A 14,283-nucleotide genomic window follows, 5' to 3' on the forward strand; every position below is an offset into this window, starting at 1 on the left:
GGGGACACAGCTGTCACCTGCCCTGCCTGAGGCCCTGGGGCCTGCTCAGCCTCTCGGAGCTGCTTGACGTGGGGGAATCTGTAGTTCATTCCCATTCTTGTCCCATCGTGATAGGAACACAAGCGCTCACGTTGCTGCCCCTTTTTTTCCGCATGCTTTGCTGAGCACTGAGCCGTGTCCGTGAGTTTTGGCCTGTGTAGTGTCGTAACGGGGCTCTGGGTGGAAGTGGGAAAGCTCATGAGCCTTTCGGAGGTGGGGTTTCTCAAGGAGACCCTTCTGCATCAGTTCACACTAGGCTCAGTCCATGTTTTGAAGGTGCACGGCTGTAAAAGCTAGAGAGGTACTCCTTTAAAATGGAAGAAGAGGTAGAGGAACCATGTGAAAAGAGACATTGTTCTGCTGCTGCCCAGAGCGCAGGGGCCCCTCTGGTTTTGGATTACCGGCGTACTGCACGACTTGCAGTTTGGAGGAGTTCGAGACAGCTGAGTGACCACACTCCTTGTCGCTAAAGTCTGGGGCAAATGAAATGGATGAGAGGTGGCTGTGAGGATGTAACAACAGCAAGAAGGAGTCAAAAGTTTACACAGAAGTTTAGGAAAGCAGTTTGGAGCTATTTAATTGACGTTAGTCTTGCAAAATATCAGAGGGCAGGGTCAGAACTGACCAGTTTGAGTTACAGGATCTATTCTGGCTATAGCAATTCCAGCACATTGCACATCACTTCCCACTGTGTCAGACCCTTCTTCCCTTCAAGACAGTCCCTTTCTGAGAAACCTGCTTCCATCACAGAAAGGGACAAATAATCAGAATGACAGCTTTATTGCCATCTAAAATTGCCAAGAAATGACAAAAAGCATCCAGTAAACCAACCACTTATTTTCGACAGCAGCTTTAACACTCAGAATATATGAACATTATGTTAACAGTATCATCTCTCTTGTAATCAGCCTCATTCACGAAGACACACAGGCTTCTTTCAGAACAAAATCTCACCATAAATCATTGAAACTGTGCTTCCTTCAGATGATATATGAACCTTTATTATTACATGTTTTTATTACCCTTTTAGGTGGATCAGCTGGATCTGTAAGAAGGCTTTTGCCACATCCCTGCTACTTCACTTTTTGTTCACATGAATGTATGCAGAATAAAGGCAGAATCCAAAATTCTGTGTTCCCTTCCCAGTAATCCTGGGTAAATAATTTCATAGGTATATTACTAATACAGTGATGAAAGTCAGCTAAATCCTGCGTCTGAGATGTTTTCTTCACAGGAAATTTATGAGACTAATAGTTTGTTAAGTACTGTGGGATCCTCCACTGGATTATGCTATGGAAAGACAAAGGATACAGATAAAAAGCTTTTTCCTTCCACTGTCCACGTAACAAGAGATTCCCAAGTGCTCATTTTACTTCCCAACATAAACCCCCTCTGATGCTGCATAACATCACCTCAAACCACACATGTTTAACAGAAGATAAGGATGAAGTCAGCGCAGTGACTGTCAGCTATGGGAACGAGACAGGATATGGCAGGAGGTTATCCTAGTTTGTACAAAAATACCCTGCTCTGGTATGTGAATCAGTTCTGACAGCAGAATGAAATGGTACATCCCTTATGTATCTATGCGTTACATCCCATACATATCTATATGTTAGTTGAAATGCCTAGAATAAAAACCTTGAAATCAGGAAATGTTTAAAGGAAATGTGTCAGATATAGTCATTTGAAAGTAGTTCTCTGCAGTTCTTTGTGCAACTGAGCTCATAAAAAAATGTCACTCAAGCTTGTGCGTTAGTGCTATTCTTGTTAATCTCAAGGGTCTCACTGTCGTGATAACAAAAATCCAGAACTTTTCCTGATGTTCCCCAGAGCATTTGAGGGTCCCTGCTCTGCGTAGGCTGTATTTTTGCAGGTAACAGACCCCATATGCAGGTTATAATTGAATAATCCTTTGGCCATCCAGAATCTTTCAGTCAGTTGAACTGCAAATTGGAATGACTGGGTCAAACCAACGGTAAAAATTAAATAATCATACATAGTCTGTGTTTCTACAGTAGTGTTGCCTTGACCTATATACAGATCTAAACATCTTGCAGTGCTCTGGCCTGCATAAACTTCCAAATTTTGAGGTATCAGCATCAGCTTTCTAATATAACCCTCCTAATTATTGGAATTCTGTAAAGTGTTTGGCTTTAAACAGTATTTATGACTGTGCTTTGATTAGATCTCCAGAGCATAAAGAATTACAGAGTTTTCTTTAGGGACAACCACTTTTCCAGCTGTTTAGTTCAGGCTTTGAGTTGAGCTCTATTCCACCACCCAGATTTTAACCATGCTTTGAGAATAGCCGTCAAAGTCCTCCATCTGTGAGGAAGTTCGTCACTAGATAATGGGCAAAATACTGCTACGGGTTTAATTAGTCTTTAAATGGTCAGAGTTAACAGCTTCTACAAAATCATGATGTTCCAGCAGGGTAGAAAGTTCTCCCAAGTATAAATATCGTTAAGCTTATGGAGCTCCCAGATGGCTTTCACTGGGGTCTAATCTAATCGCGTGCTGTAGATGCAGGGACTCACCACTAACGTGCAAAGGCCAACGTGTGCTGTCTGCTGCGATTCCCCAGGGAAGCGCAGGTGACCGGTGCCAGCAGCGTGGCTCTGCTCTGCGTACAGGCTGGCTTTACACTCACAAGCCTCTGCGATTTGAGATCAATAAAAATCAACCTAGTCTCAAGCCTTCCAATATGCAAGCTTTTTTTCTCCGCAGTCCTTTGCTCACGATTTTATAATTCTCATCTTCCCTTGACTGAATGCTCTGTGACTGCATTAGCACCTGCCTCTGCACTTCTTAGACTCTCTATTTTCCTATCATGTCATGGATACGTGAGTCATCTTATTTGTGATCTGCTGAGCTGAGTGAGAGTCATAGTAGAGTTGTGCGCTTCAAGGCCATTAGTAACGCTGCTAAAACTTGCATAATATATTCTTCTGTGTCTAAATCCCTGAGAGACTGAGTAACTGTTTTCTTTTTCACCCCAAGTGACTATGCAACTGGATGAGTCACTGCTGTTATGATAGAGGAATTGTAATCTTTGTGCCTTTCCAGTTTTGTTTGGCCAGAAATTTTTTATAGGACACCTTTGTTCAATCTCCTCTAACTCCTTATATGTCACCAGAGACCTTTTCACTGACTTCAGTTCACTTTAGATCATGTGCTCTGGTCTGGAAACTGCGTTAGTTTAGGTTATTGGTAAAACAGATGGAGAGAAATGTTCAGCTTTATCCAATACCCTGGAATGGTATTACTGAGCTGTTTCATCTCATTATTTATGGAAGCATTAGTGAAACTTAAATGTATTGAAAAGTATTTAAATAACATTAAATAAAAACTTATTTAAAACAAAAAAAACCACAAAGAGATATACCGGAGGGAATATTTTGTACAAAAGATCTGCAGTGACATATGTGAATGAACCACGGAAGGGACTAGCAACATACAGCTGGTGAAAAGGAGGAGGGAGTGAAGGGTGGCCTTTTGTGATAGGTGAACGCGGTATCCCTGCAAACAGCAGGGGATGCTCAGGCAGGGCCCTTTGGCGAGCAGGATCTGACCCAGAAGGGGCTGGCACCGTTGGAGCAGCCTTAGCCCTGCTCTGACGTGAGCTGGTAGCGATTGTCCCAGGAGGAGCCTTGCAGGCAGGGGCATTGCTGGAGCTTGGCACCTTCCCCCGTCCCCGTAGACGAGGCAGCGTTAGTGCAGAGCCGGGCGTCAGCCCCTGCTCCGCCTGGCAATGCTGATCTAGGCTCGGTTTTGACGCTAGAGCACCTCGGGCTGTACAGGGCATCAAGGTTCCTGCTTTTAAGTAGCCACTTCAGGAGTGGGTAGCCACAAAGCAAGCCAATCTTCTACTCGAGCATTGTCCAAGCACACTTACAAATGTTGCTGAGTTTATTGTTTCAAATGTTTTCATTATTTTGCCTTGCCTGATATATTTTTTTTATTAAGCCAGGATTTATTTACCCTGTCTCTGTGACCCCATCTCTCCCATGAGAGCCTGCACTGAAATCCAGCTGGCCAGCCTTCTTGTATCAGCGATCGCTGCAGCAGAACAGCTTCTACTGAAACAATAGTGGGAGGAAAAGTCAGGAATTTCTGGATTTAATCCTGCCTCGAGCAGTGACGAGTTGTGTGGCTTTAGGTGAGCCACAGGACTATGTGAGTCAGTATGTAAAGTAAGAAAACCAGCATATCCCAGAGCCATGGCAGGCTCCGTTTGTTCATCTTTTCACACAGCTTAAAACCAGATGAGTGCCTGACCCCATTTTTTCTCATACTAAAAAGAGCAATACAGGATCATACTGGCCATGGTCATTTCTTTTAGCTTGAGATGTCTTTTCCCCTCTTTTTCCATTGTCCCCCGCACTGGTGCTGCTGCTTTCCAAGATGCTCTGAAGCTAGTGAAACAGTTTTTTCTCATAAATCTTTTAAATCATGTAAATCCTCCCAGCGTACCAGATGACATTTTAGATGTTGCATTTTTGCACTCGTGCCAGGAAGCATTTAGCATGTTACAGTTGCTTATGTTGTTGTATTTTTTTAAAGAAGGGAAAACAGTTCCTTCCTCTTGTGTCTCCAGCTGAGAGACTGTTTCTCCTTGAGGAAGGAGTTCACATGATCATATAGATGCGTCAGATAAATCTCTTCCCACGTTTGATATTTGCTAAGTTGAATGATTGTTATTCCAAAGGCAATAGCTGGGATGGTTGTGTGATTTAACATCTCCGGAGCAATTTTTTCATCTGTTCACAAGCTTTAAAAAAATGAAGTCTAAAAATGAAATCCTTCAACTTAGAAAGACTCATTAACCAAACACTCTCAACTACGTTATCTTCACAAATATTTCTCCCTGTTTGTTTGTTTAAAGCTTGCCAAGAGTTCCAGAAATACTTTTAAGATAACAAAAATGGGCATCCAGATTGGAAAGGAACTCTGTATTTAGAAACTCTGAAATACTACTGGGGAGTGGCTGTGCTGTTAACTCTTTTCTGGCCATTCTGAACCTCCATGGCGTTGGAGGGTGAGTCACAGCATTCTTCTTTATAGAAATGTTTTTCCCATCCTAGATGATTTAGCAAAAAAGTACCCTAAGGGAGTCTAATAATACAATACCATCTGTAGTCCCATCGTTGAGTTCAACAGTGTTGTTGCCCGAGAGAGGTTCAATCAAGCGGTTTCCTGAAGGCAGCGTAGGGCAGGAGCTGACAAGGCTCAGTATTCACTGCGTCCACGCGCACTGGGGGCAGAAACAGCCACAAGCTTCATTCTGGAAGGGAAGGAAGGGGAAGAACTGAGGGCTGAGTGTTGGTTTATCAGGGGATCTTACAAACCAGCTTCCTGCTGCAGAACACACTTGAGAACACTGAGCCTTTACTACAAATTCAGACACACAAATTTTTAAAATGTACGCTGAGGGTGTCACGTTATTGTAAAATTGAGCATGGCCACAGGAAACAAAAGCAGGGCACCTTGCTAAGCTTGACCTCCACAGGCGTTCCAGTGGAAGAAGCAGAGTGATTTCCCCCTAAGTAATAGTTCAGTTCCGAATTTGCTGTCTTTGTGAGATAATGGCAGAAGGTTTTTTTCACACTCTAAAGGATGGCTTACAATTTTTAATTAAAATGTGTGTTAGTATAACTGTATTTGGTACCGTGTTTTTAGGGGCTTGCGCAGAACCCAATGCCTTGACAGCCCTGCAGTGCGGTTCTTGTGGATATGTTCTTTTCAAAGCTGTTTTTTCCAAACATGTATTTAATATCGTTACAGTCCTCAAACAATTTAATGCCAGAGCCATCAAAGCAAAGCAGAAATGGACACGCTGGGGCCCAGGTGTATGTCAGAAAATTCACTGCACTAGAAGCGGTTTCTGGGCTAAGAAATAGTCCCTGCAAGAACAGAGAGCCTTTGGTGAGATACAGCAGTATAAACGAGGTGTCTCTTTTCCTTTCCTGCTTGGGTGGGTTTCGTATCTCACTGCCTTGAAGCTGCCTACAAGGTAAGTATCTAACCCATGGTAGCTATCGAGCTCTCTCTCTAGCCAGTGAAGATGGACAGACGGGATGAATTGCTCTCTGATATCTGATCTACCACCGCTCCCTTCGTCCTGGCCTCTACTTACTCTCATGGGAACTTTGATGTCTTATTTTCAGATGAGTTTTTGTGGTTTTAGAATGAAAGTCTGATTGTAGCCGGGTACTAATTTTGGTGAAGAAAATAACGTGCAAAACCTGACGCATGCTGGTCAATGAGGCATGTGCCGGGCAGTGGTAACCTCGACTCAATTATCTGTCTGTAGGGGTTGAAATTTAGTTAGCGTTTTATGCTTAGGCACCAGCTGGTGTTAAGATGTTGCTTAACTGAAGAGCTATTATTTACCGTTAATAAAACTGATACCATGACACATTCCTTATGGCATAGATGTGCTATCATATCTTGGCAACAGTAGCAGGAGAAATTATTCTGCCTGGCTTGCAGTCTTGTCTTCATTGTAAAAGGAAAAATAATGAGGCTGTAATTACCCAGCTTGGAACTAAATGAACCTAACTGAAAATGCTGAATGATGAAAGATGACTCCTAACAGCTTCCCAAACTTAGCTTGTTTGGATACCATCACTGACGGTGCCAGTGTCAGCTCCTGGCTCTCGCTGGGCTGTATCCATAGCCAGCAGGCACAGCTCAATTGTTTGGGCTGTGGTGGTGTCCCAGTTTGAAGTACCGTTGAACAAATAGGGGTAACTATACCATAAGCCTTGCCAAAATGACCTGTTTACATGAGGAAGTCAGCATGCAGCAAATTCGGATGAAATTCATAGCACACAAGCCCCTCCATATTAATTCTTGGGGTAAAGAACCCTATCATGTAGTAATTTACTCCAAATTAGTAATTACTTTGCAGGTGGGATCACACACTCCTCCCTCCAACATCCAACATTTCAATATCAAATCTCTGAGGTTTCTCTAATTTTGCATCTTAAATTTATCTAATAAGCCAGTAGATTCAATGAGTCCTTTTTTTTTCCCCTTCGTGCAAATAAAGATGGGAAAAATGGGGTCTGTTATTCCATTAATTGTAGTTCCCAGTTCCACACAATTTCTTGTTAGCCAGCAATGCAACAGCTAGCAGACTGACTTCCCAAATTGGTTTAGATACTGAAAAGCTGGTGACCTTCTGCCTTCAGCACAGAAGTGGTGTGTTTGGTTGGAGAGACGAGGATGAACTTCCCATAGCAATGAAGAGGCATAAAGGAATGCTTCTAGGTGCCCAACTGGCTACATTCCTGTTCAACTCATCCTTGAAGACTGCTGAGATTTAATTGTATTATTAATTATATGTTACAGTGCCTGGAGACTTGGATAAATAATAACTAAAAAGGCCTCGTAGTCAAAATAAAGAGGATTTTCCCTCCCGGTTGCTCAGTTTGAGCCCTCATTTCTGCGGGAAAGCAGGCAGCGCAGCTGTGGAGCACACACCTCTTGTCCAAACAGTGAGATCGCCTGTGGTTGCCATAGCGATGGAGAGAGCGGAGGCCGTTCGGGGTAGCGATTCGGCAAGGCGAGCGCCCGTTTGGTGCAGCATCCCCTTGCTGAGCAGCTCAGTCGGCCAGGTCCCAGCAGCCACGGCCAGCCTGAGAAGGGCAGCTTGCAAAGTGCCCATCTACAGAGTGGGCCTTTTTACAGATATTTAGCTTGTTGTAGAGGTTGCTCCCTTGAATATGCCTTTGCAGGGTGGCCAATGTACAGAAATACGTTGAAATATAGAAATATATCTGTCCATACAGGAATAACAGCATGACTGTTGCACCGATGGCTTGCAGCGTACGCGGCAGGTCACAAATATTGCAGCCACCTTTGCATGCAGGGAGGAGCTATTAGGCAGCACAGCAATTTGGGCAAAGGACATTTTGGACCCAGACTGGCATCTATATCTCACTTAGTATTAGAGGGCAAGGAATGCAGACCCAAACCCAGACTTTTAGATCAAATATGACTGAAACTTTCTGATCCAGGACAGCCTGGATGGTAGGCTGTTATGAAAGAGTCTTCTGCAAGACCTTGTAAGACATCTAACTTGGGATTGTATGGAGCTAAGGTTTTAACGTATGGCTCGAGGAAGCTGATGCCTATTAAACACCATTGCTAGATTATTCTTGCAACGGATAATCTGAATAAAAATATTTGATGCTTTATCAGGCCAAATTTTACAAAGCTGAAAACAATTGCTTGAGAGATGTTATAAAAGGAAATTATTCAATAAAAAAAAATTGAGTGGCAACTGGGATCTATATGGAAACATTAAACTCTGTGTCCAAAAAGCTATAATCTTGCATAAAAGTGAAAGTTTTACACTTGTCCAAAAAACCCTAGCCCAGTTTTGGGAGAAAGCAAGAATCTGAAACAGATACAGTGAACTAAGGGATTAAGTGGAACCCTTTAAAAACTGGAAATGTTAGAATAAGGGAAGAGTCATGACACAAAAAGCAGTAAATAAAACACATCTCAAGAACAGTGGGGAGTGAGATTGGCCATTATTAGGTGAGGAAGGTCTGCTGGCATGGACGCACAAGAGCATCGGGCTGTCCATCTGCGACGGACATGGCAGAGCTGCCAGGAACAGTGCGGACAAGGTTAATGTTCTGGGCTGGGTGATAATCTGTCTCTGTAGCGGTCGTTTAGCCTTCTGTCCTTCCACTAGCCAACTGCCAAAAGGAGACGATAATACCTTTTTTCCTTCATTTTTGTCTGTCTTGGCTATTTAAAGGATTGAGCTTTCTGAGGCTGGGACTATATCTACTACTACACTAGGGATGGAGCGTGGGATCTCAGTCTGAGACACTGGTGTAACACCACCAGGATCACTTGAGAATTGATGGCACAGTCGCTAAGGAACAACAGGGTTTTGTCAGCCCCTGCGTCCACCCTGGGTGGCAGAGCCCTTCTCTGGGCCACCCAATATGCAGGGTGGCCCCGTCACCTTTGCTTACCTCCCTGTGTCAGCCACCACACACCCGGGCAACACCTGAAACCCAGCGCAGCTCCCAGTACGGTGCTGGGAGCAGAGGGCTGTATGCAACGTCTGAGTGAAATGCTCCCAGGTCACTAGGCAAACCCTGGTTTTATTTCATGTACACTGTCAGCACAAACAGAATATTTTGTTCCCTGACCAGAACATGGAGCTCTTCCCACAGAGCGCCCTGAACTCCTGCTGCTCTCAGACCAAATCGCAGAGACCAAATCTCCCCAGTCTTAGTCTTTATGGCCTCAGGAACAGTTAGAACAGATAAAGAGCACGGTGTCTAAGGGCATGGGATGGCACAGGACACAGGAACAGCCTTACTGAGCTTATCCTGGCTGCCGCAGTGGCCGGCTGCTTCACGAGAAGGCATCTAGTTACACGTACCCCCGTAATGAACTGACACGGAAAGCAGGGAATCGTGCCAGGAGGTTAGGCTGAATTTTTTCCGGACCTTAGGTAAAGAGTGAGTGTACATGGTGAAGCCTGAAGATTGCAGTCCTTTGACTCACAACAGAGGATTAATAACCTGAGTTTGATCCCTCACCATTCCAAAACAGGAGTACTCCGTTCAGAGTCCATGGAATAAAATCACGTGAAAGCCCATTTAACTGAGAGCACAAGTTTGGATCAAAACATTTACATGGCTTCTGTACCTCTGCAACAGGAATCCTTGTCTGGCTGCCAAACAGTGGGGAAAAATCATAACCGTTGGCTGGGTGGCTCTGGCATATATTATAAAGCTGACAGAGATGACTTTTCTTCTCATTTATTAGCATACCCCTCTGCTCTCCAAAAGGGAGAAGCACAATTGCCAACCCAGCCTGCCTCTTGTTTTCCCCCAACTCCCCCATCTAGCAGAAACAGCGGGACAAAGGGAAGCGGTACTCGTGTGCAGACCTCGGGGGATCTCCTGCTTCCCTGCCGGCAAGACCTGAGCAGTCAGTCGCAACCGACTAAGCAATACCTCTCCCGTTGCACCTCCTCATCCCGACAACCATTTTTAGCTCTTTCTGTATATCTGACCGTTCTCAACAAGCAGAATGAACCTATTTAATTAATACTTGCATATTCCCCCCGTGTCTGAATATGTCCCTGAGCTGACAGAGATATTGCTATTCACCCCGTGTCCCAAACAAGAAAGCTTTTGCCAGTGGGATGATTTTCTGGCGAAGCATGTGCTGGATATGTGACCTTTGTGGGTTTACACTGAAGAAGCTTCTGGATTCCTTTAGACAAACAAATCCCTTACCAAGCAGGATTTATGCTTGTTTTGTAGCCTTTGTGCCGCTAGCCAGCTGCCGGGCTTTCTCCTATCAGCAGCAGGTAAAGTGCTTCTTATACAGAGCGTGTGAGGGAGTTTACAATGGGACCCTCTGGGTAAAACGTGGCACGGGGCAGCGCTGTCCCTGGCGACTCTGGCTTGCCACGAGATTCGAGTTTGAGACCTGCTTGTCCATGCGGCAGCTGCAAAGAGGTAACTGTCGAGTGACTCATTTTGCAAGAGCCTTTGGACAAGAAGGAATTTTGCAGAAACGAAGGAGTAGAGGGTGCATGCCCAAGATGGGCTTTCAGCAAAGGCTTTGAACCAGACTTCGGAGACTATTAAAAAAAAAATTCATTTTTTTTCCAAACGGAATACATTCCCTAGGGAAAAAGGAAGAAAAAGTAAGCTGGGGCTGAGACTCCAACCTATCTAACTGGGAGAAACCTTTGGGAGGTGTCTGGCTCAGCAGACAGAGGAGATAAGGTCCCTGGGGAGCAGTGGCCAGGAAGGGGGAAGGGATGAGCTCGTGGAGTGAAATTGCCCAGAAGCAAAGCACAGCCACTCACTTTACAATGAAAAGCTTTATCATCTCTGCGCAGATTACTGGAGCTAAAAATAGCTCCAGCCCAAAGTAAACAGTTTTTTGAGCGTGCTCTGCCTGCTGGCATGTCAGCCCTGCACCAAGCCACCGTGCCAGCAGCCACGATGTGCGTCCCCGCGGTCCCAGCGCCGAGAGGGGCTCCCCACCGCCAGGCTCGACTCTTGGCCCCAGCCTGCTAATAGAGGTGACCCTGGAGGGGGTTCGCTAATGAGTTTAGCCTCGTTACAAGCTTTTTTTTGTGTTTCACTTGTTGATGAACCTTTCTGGATGAGCAACTTCTATAAAAACAAAATGGGTCTGAACGCCGAGTAACTCATTCAGACATCCCGACACCTACTCTCTCTAATCAACAGCAAACCGTGCCCTTCCTTTGACAGCAAAAAGAGTGGCTTGTCACTAAAGCTGCTTTTACCTGTCGGTTTCTCCTCTTCTCATGAATCTCTGATTGCAAGCTCTTATTTGATGGCTTAAGACATCCACACTTTCCTTAGGGAGCCCAGCAGACTGTTAAAATACATTCTGTGTTGTTTTTTTTTTTTTTGATCAGAAGTTTTTTTGAAGTATTTATTTTGGGGGAGGAAGTCTAGAAAAAAATCAGGTTGTCACATTTTTTCCATGCGTATCTTGTGGCATTTCACATTTCCTTGCAATCTTGATGACATCAAGTGACACGGAGAGCTCAATGCCTGGGAAATGCAGTGGGAAGCTGCTCGTATGTGGGGAGGCTTCAGGCTACATCAGAGGGCTATCGCAGCGCTGCTCTAACACCGGCAGCACAAGCTTCTGAGGGAAGCGAGGTTCATGCTGCAAAAACATTCAGGTCAGAGGTAGGTCAGATCCTTCTGAAGTGACAGCTTGTCTCCTTGGCTTCGGAGCTTCCTGGAGGGTCCTTTGTGCTGGTGGTTTTTCTTGCTGGAGCAGGCAGCGCGCAATCCAGCACCGCAGCGCTGCTCCGGGAGTGGGTTTCTTTACGATAGCACCCTCGGGGAGACTCTCGCGTCATTTTGACACTTTCCCTACAAGATTGCTCTGCTTTTGTCCCTCCTCCAGCTAAAGGTTGACAGTCAACCCATGGGACAGCTTCTTGCTCTGCCCGGAGCAGCGCGCTCTCACCCCGTGCTGCACCAGAGCAGCGAAGGTGGCACCCGCAGCATGGGTAGGACCATCCCTTCCCTGGGGTGCTGCTCTCCGCATCCCACTCCGTGATGCAGCGCTAAAATAGCTCCGCAATTCCCTGCAGCCCAACTGCATGGTCAACAGCAGCAGCAGGCACCAGAGCAGAGCCAAACCTCCTGGTGTCCGGAGCGGCAATGTCATTAACACCCGTCCCAGCCCACGCAGGACAGCACAGTATAAAGCAGCTGGATGCAAAAGGCAGCAAAAACCTCGCCAAAGACAAGTGTATCGGTCAAGTAGAAGCCATAGAAGAGTACAGCCAGCCATTGAAGGATGATTCTGGCTGCAGCCGAGTCGGTCGGCTCAAGGCTGTGGTACCACCCATCACGCGGAGCGTGCCACGCCAGGCAGCTGTAACGTCTTCTCATTATGACAAAATAGGAACTGCATTTATTCATAGCCCACACCTCCGGGTGTACGAAGCAATGGGACAAGAGATGGTGAACCTGAGAATTAGCTAGACGTTAGGATGTATTTCCAGAGAAAAATGTCAACTTTCTTTTAAAAATAGGAAGAATTAATGCATTGAAAGCCATGCATCTTTATCCTAATGTGTTAAGATTTCAGGCGAACTTTTTAGTTTCTCAGGATTTATTTTTTTTCCCTTGTGGGGAAAAAAAAAAAAGTTCTGCCGAAAAATCCCAAACTGCATTTTTCTACTTAAAAAGAGTTTTGATGGAAGATGTTTGACCAGTCCTTGTAGGGGGTAGTCTTGGATGAGGAGGTCGCTGTAAGGACATGTGAGTGTGTGCAGGAAAGGACGGACTCTTTGATGGATGCTCTGGGGGTTGTTCCCAGGACCAGACACACAGGATTGGGAGGTTTGAGTAGGACAAATACTTAGGACACATCTTATTTAAAAAGTACGGATCGTATACTCTGCTCCCAGCCTTTTGAAGTGCTTTGAAATTACCCATTGCTATATATTGCACTTATTGTCACGGTGCTGGCCACAGGCTGCCAAGAAAATGCCTGGGTTGCTGGTGCAGCATTTGCATCCTTACCAGATTTGGCCTTCAAACCCTGCAGTCCAAGCGTTAATGTTTGGCCGTAGCCTCCTCGATCGCTTTCAAATACGAGCTGGAGTAAAGAGAAAACTGCAGCCTTGGCCAGGCCAGCACAGCAGCCTCCCGAGGCTGTGCTGGTCCCGCAGCGCAGCGTGGCAGAGCCCTCCTCCCTCCGTTGCATCTCGTGAAGGCAGGCAGGGCCTGGAGGTGAATCCCTTACCGTTACCTTCGGGTAAGTAGTAACGCGTGACTCAAAAGCACGGGAGAGAGATGACTTTCTGCCAAGTGATACATCTCAGGAAATCAAACTGGCTTCCCCAGGGGCTGGGTTTGAAATAAAACTGAATCGAATCAGGAGGCAGAGCTACACGAGGTCAGTTTGGGGATGCGCTGAGCATGGGTATGTTTTGCTTTATTGAGGTCTGTTCCCCTTCCTCCGTGCCTCGGTATTGTCATCAGGGTGTTTCCTGCACTGCCTGCTGCTTTTGTTGGTGTTTTTATCTCTTCCTGCGCGCGATGGCAGGGGTGTGGGTATCTATCACAGCAAACAGCATGTTTTGGGGCGCGCACAAACAGATCCTGGCTGGAGGCGGCGATGCTGGCGCAGGTGGAGCAGGTCCGGCTGCGCAGCTGGTGCCGGGTGAGAGGAGAGGCCGGTGCTCCTCGCCGGCACTGCACGGCTCTGGGGCCCATCTATCCTGGGAGAGCTGCAGGACGGCAGCGACGCCGCTTCTGCGTCTGCCTGGTGCTCAGCGAGATGGCAGCTTGGGAGAGCCGCGTCCTCCCGGCTCACACTGCTCACCGCACGCAGCCTGAAATAAAAGCTCATCTAGCTCCAGCGGGGACTGGACCGGTCCTTGGCACATGCCCTCCGTGCTCTCCAGTTGAGTTCTGCCACTTCTTCTCCCCCTTACAAGGCTGAGGACCGGAGCGTCCTTACAGCAGGGATGGAGCGAGTCTTTCACGCTCTCAGCGAAGCACTTAACACTAACGAGCCCTGTTCCAGTCTGGGCGTTCGGGCAGGAGCAGGCAGCGGTGTCTCCACCCGTGTGTGCTCGCACACCTTCCCACCGCGCCGGTAGGGCTTTGCAGGAGGAAGGCTAGAGACCTGGCACTGCAACCAGCTTGTTCGTTTGGCTTCAGGCACCCGGCGGTGCCTCCC

This window comes from Calonectris borealis, chromosome 17 (genome assembly GCF_964195595.1).
Source record: "Calonectris borealis chromosome 17, bCalBor7.hap1.2, whole genome shotgun sequence".
NCBI classification, from domain to species: domain Eukaryota; kingdom Metazoa; phylum Chordata; class Aves; order Procellariiformes; family Procellariidae; genus Calonectris; species Calonectris borealis.